We start from the raw sequence: 6,000 nt of genomic DNA, 5'->3' as shown, positions 1-6,000 counted from the left end.
AGATTTTGACGAGTCAGATGAAGAAGGTGGAAAAGAGAAGCAGCGAGTCGACTGTTAGAAATAAGATACTAAATTAGAGAAATGATGGTATATTATTGAGTGTGTTCAAGTTGTTTATTCAAGTTGTCTATTCAAATTGTTTAGAATGATACAATATAAAAGGGTATTTATAGGTGCTAAGAGAATCGTAATAATAAAGACATAATAATATTCTATAATAAATATTCAGATATACTAAATAATACTAATTGATCTTAATTGATCCTAATTATATTCTTCCTAATTATATTCTAACATCCCCCCTCAAACTCAAGTGACAACTTGAGTTTGAAACTTATTTAAAACAACCAAATAAAGAGAAAAAAGAAAAAAAATGCATAAACTCTCTAAAACGGGTGCAGACGGTACTGCCAGAAAGAAGCGTAGATGGAACTGCCGCTTGTCTGAAGGAAGCATAGACGGAACTGCTGCTTGTCTGAAGGAAGCGCAGACGGAACTGTCACTTATCTGAAGGAAGTGCAAACGAAACTGCCACTTGTCTGAAGAAAGTGCTGAAGGAAGTGAGAGAACACAAACAGAATTGCCGAAAGAGAGTGAAAACTATATGATTTCTTCCTTAGAATAGGTAAGCAGTGGATGACAATGGTGTTTGATCATTCGACTCGAAAAAACACAAGACAGAGAAAATATGCTAGTCGGTGAAGTGAAAAAGTATCAAAAGAGTGACAAAAGAGAAAGAAGAATGGTATAAAAAATGCAAAAACTACGGTGATTTCACCGTAAGGAAAACAACCTATCCTCTTCAAGGAGGATACCATGACTCTGATACCATGTTAGAAACAAGAGACTAAATTGGGAAAATGATGATATATTATTGAGTGTGTTCAAGTTATCTATTCAAGTTGTCTATTCAAATTGTCTAGAATGATACAATATAAAAGTGTATTTATAGGTGCTAAGAGAATCGTAATAATAAAGACGTAATATTCTATAATAAATATTCAGATATACTAAATAATACTAATTGATCTTAATTGATTCTAATTATATTCTTCCTAATTATATTCTAACATCGATGAAAAGGAAGGGGAGATGAAAAGCCAGCAGACAGAAATCACAGTAGAGAAAGTTGGAGGTATCTATAATTTCATTTTAAACGAATTGGCAATGAAGAACCTCTGCAACCCGTGGTGGGAGACGCTCATCGTGAAACTGATGGGGCATCGAATATCCTTGCCAGCTCTGACTAGAAGACTGGAGGCAATGTGGAGTAGACAAGGCAGCATAGAAGTGATCGATTTAGGCAATGATTTTTTCATTGTCAAATTCTTTTCTAAGGAGGACCTGGATTTTGCGTTGACTGGAGGGCCATGGAAAATCATGGACCACTATCTCTCCATAAGATTTTGGAAGCCCGACTTTAATTTGGAGAAGGCGGAGATAGATAAGATTGTGGCGTGGGTGAGACTTCCCGGTTTAGCAATCGAGTATTATGAGGAACAGATGCTTAGACGAATCGAGAACATCATCGGTAGAACCCTTAGAGTAGACACCCACATGACAGAGAAATGCAGAGGCAAATTTGTGCGACTTTGTGTCGAGTTGGATCTCACTGAACCACTTGTAGCTCAATATGCCATCAATGGAGTCCGTTACTTAGTGGAGTATGAAGGAATTCATAACATATGCTTTGCATGCGGGATGGTCGGACATGAGAAGCAAAGATGCCCGAAAAAAGTTCAAAATGAGCCTCCTGGAAGCACTAAACAGCAACATGCAAGGATGAATCAGGAAGGTGAAAGGGTGGAGAACCAACAAAGCAGGGAAGAAGACAGGGGTAAAAAGGAAAAAGAAATTTCAGAGAAGGGCAAAGAAGTCCAGGAGGAACAAAGAGAAGCCTTTGGACCATGGATGATTGTCCAAAAAACTACACGCGGTAGGAAAACGGTAAAAGAAGGTGCAGGTCCAGTTAGTGGGGCGGATGGAGAGATAAGCAAAAATTGGAAGAAAGTGGTCAATGGTACGAGGTTCACTATTCTGAATGATGAGGAGGCTACAAAATGACCCAACACTATCTGAAGCCCAAAAATCACAGGCTAACATAAACCAAAATAGACTCCAACAAGTAGAGAAAAGTCCAAACCAAAACCAAAAACCTGCAAACGAGACATCTGTCTCCGCACTACCTCAGCCCCAAAAAGCGCAACCCAACCCAGATCAAGATAGACTAACACTGAACAAAAACCTTGGCCAAGATTCTCATGTCTCTGAGACATCAAAGACCCATCCTAACAAGAACAACACAAGCAACATATGTGCACAAGTCAGTAACCCCTAAAGTAATCCCAACACATTTGAGCACAACCTGGAGTTAGATATGGAGGACTCTTTTGTTCTAGAAACAGTTAACACAAATGAAGAGATGGAGTATAATAAAGAGCCAGAGCCTCCGGACCTCAATTCCGTCAATACAGAGTTGATGGTTGTAGCAGCGAAGAGGGTGGAGGAGCAACTACAACAAAATAAGTGTGTGGCTTTCCAATGTCAATCAGCTGGAGCTGAAAAACAAGCTAACCAAAGCGCTCAAGAGGAGCTTGCAATGGATGTGGATGATGCCCGAAATGGGGCGGAGAGATGAAATACTCCATGATGAGGAGAATCATGTTACCTGTTATATTTCTATATATGATAATTCTGACCTGGAATTACAGGGGAGCCACCAGTGTGGCTTTTGGTCGCTCTCTAAAAGAACTGGTAAGAATTCATAATCCAAACCTTGTAGTCTTGCTAGAAACAAAATGTAGTGGGGATAATGCAAAAAATGTCATTAGTAAATTAGGTTTTTTTTATCATATTGAGGAGGCATGTGGTTTCAGTGGAGGCATTTGGATCCTTTGGAGGGATTCAGACCTTGCTATAGATTTTTTAGTCTCGAAGACACAATATGTTCACATGAGAATTCAAGAAGGCAACCAGGCAAGCTAGATCTTCACGGCGATTTATGCTAGCCCTCAGGAAAGGGTTCGAAAGCAAACCTGGAGAGAGTTGCGCAATATTGCTACTAATATGGGAGAAGAGTGGTTGCTAGCTGGTGATTTTAATGAAATAATCCATCCTTTGGAGGAGAAAGGGGGAGGTCATTCTGATGCTCATGCCTGTAGAAAATTTAGAAACTGGATCAACAACTGCTCACTGATGGACTTGAGATTTTGTGGCTCTAAATTTACCTGGAGGGGACCTAAGTGGGAAGGCTTAGAAAGAGTCTTCAAAAGGCTAGACAGAGCTTTATCAAATGCGTCGTGACGAATCAGGTTTCATGAAGCTAGAGTTGATGTGCTAACCCGCACCAACTCTGACCACCACCCTTTGCTTATCTCCTTGAGACCCCAAAATCGACACCTCATAGACAAGCCTTTCAGGATCGAAGCCATGTGGAGCCTCCATCCGGAGTATAAAAAAGTCATCAAAGAGAATTGGAAAGGAAGTGTTAATCTCGGATGCACCCTGACTCATCTTTCTAGTCATCTGAAGAGTTGGAATAAGGAGATATTTGGCCATGTGAATTAACAAAAGAGAAGACTTTTGAATATGATTGGGGGTATCCAGCGAGCACCATCTTATGGACACAACCCTTATCTTGACAAACTGGAGAAAGAATTAAGAAAGGAATTAGAAGCTGTCCTAGATAGAGAGAAGGTGTTCTGGATGCAAAAAGCTAGGGAGAATTGGATTGTGGACGGGGACCGTAATACAAAATACTTCCATACTAAAATAATCATAAGAAGAAGAAGGAACAAGATCACCAAAATGAGATCACAGGATGGTATATGGATAGAGAATCCAAATGCTTTAAAATCTTTAGCAGTGGATTTTTTCAAAAACTTATATCAAGAAGAACAAACAGAACCACACACACTCCAAACTCTTTGTTTCTACCCGCCCTTATAAGCATATATTAGTAACAGCCTCAGCACCCCCTAACATTATGGAAAATAAAAAAAGCTATATTTGGAATTGGGTCTTTGAAATCTCCTGGAGTAGACGGATTCCCAGCTCTCTTTTACAAGGAAAATTGGTATACAATACAATCTTCACTATATCAGCACATCACCCAAGCATGGAATAACCCAAGTAACATGGCTGATTACAACCATACTTTGATAGCTCTGATTCCAAAAGTCCAAAGTCCCGAATTCATCAACCAATTTCACTCGATAGCTTTGTGCAATGTAAGTTATAAATGCATGACAAAAATCATTCTTGAAAGGCTGAAACCAGCTCTTGAAAACAGAATTTCACCCTATCAAGCAAGTTTTGTGCTGAAGCAAAAAATTCAAGATAATATATTGATAGCAAAAGATGTGGATCATATCATGAAGAGGATGAAGCAAAAAAGAGGCTTTATGGCAATAAAATTTTATTTTGAAAAAGGCATACGACAAGTTGCAATGGAGTTTTTTGGAGAGATGTTTAAAAGAATTTGATCTCCCTAGCTCTCTAACCAGGTTGATAATGAGTTGTGTAAGTACTGCTACTTATAACGTGTTATGGAATGGGGTTATGACTGAAAGTTTCCACCCATCACGTGGCATTAGACAAGGCGATCCGATATCGCCTTATCTGTTCGTTATTGCCATGGAAAAGTTGTCACAACTCATAGAGGATTATGTTGAAACTAAAGTATGGAACCCAATTAGAGTTGGCAAAAACGGTCCACAAATATCACATTTACTCTTCGCAGATGATTTGCTAGTGTATGCAGAAGCTACTGTGGAGCAAATGAAGATCGTGAGCAAGGTGCTGGCCGAGTTCTGTGCAGCCTCAAGATTGAAAATAAATTTAAGCAAAACTGCAATAGTTTTTTCTAAAAATGTGTCTGACGAAACCAGAAGGGCTATCACAAATCTAAGTAAGTATAGTGAAAATGCTTGCTTAGGGAGATATCTAGGGGCGATGCTCACTAACCATAGAAAGGGGAAGGACAAATTTAAGAATGTGTTAGAGAGGGTGCAAAATAAATTAAAAGGGTGGAAGTCACACTATTTATCGCTAGCAGAAAGACTAACACTAGCAAAGTCCGTCCTGGGCACGATAGCGAACTTTGAGATGTAGCACTCCAAGATCCCTATCGGAATATGTAAGGAGATTGAAAAAACTCAAAGAAAATTTATTTGGGGAGAAACTAGCAACCAAAGACGCATCCATCACATAAGTTGGGAAACTCTATGCCAACTGAAACAACAAGGAGGTATGGGATTTAAAAGACTACAACTAGTTAATGAAGCTTTCATACTTAAAGTGATTTGGAGAATCTGCACCGAGCCCACTACCCTATGGGTATAAGTCTTGAACAACAAATATGACCGAAATCAATTGGGATGGAGTGGAGCAATTTCTAAGAATACAGATTTTGCCTTCTGGAAAGAGCTGGTTAGAATATGGGGTGTTTTTAGTACTAATACTACTTGGGTAGTTAGAAATGGAAAATTAGTTAACTTCTGGAAAGAACCGTGGGCTGTAAAGGTAAAAGGATTATTGAGAGAAGTAGCAAATAACCAAATTCCTGAAACCATATTAGAGAAGACTATTGCATAATTTGTGAAAGAGAATGACACTTGGAACATGGATATTTTACAAGGTTTTTTCGACCCAATGATGTGGAATAAAATTAATACAATTCCACCTCCAAGAGAAGAAAATGGGGAAGATAGAGTAAGTTGGAAATTGTCAACAGATAGAAAGTTCACAGTGGCATCAACATACAAACTACTATCCAATCAAGAAAGAATAGGAATGGCTACTGTTCATGCCCTGGGTCGAGCTGTACGACTCGGGCTGGCTAGAGACAAGTCGACCGAAGGATCAGCAGCACCACCAAGTCCAACAAGTCGGACACGGCGGCTCTGGCCACCATCATCAAGTCGGACACAACAGCTCCGACCAGTACAGAAGATCTCGTCCGAGATTGACCTACAATTTCAGGTAACCCTCAGAATAGCT

The sequence above is a fragment of the Arachis hypogaea genome, chromosome 8, assembly GCF_003086295.3.
Source record: "Arachis hypogaea cultivar Tifrunner chromosome 8, arahy.Tifrunner.gnm2.J5K5, whole genome shotgun sequence".
NCBI lineage: Eukaryota > Viridiplantae > Streptophyta > Magnoliopsida > Fabales > Fabaceae > Arachis > Arachis hypogaea.
This window is presented reverse-complemented; position numbering follows the sequence as displayed.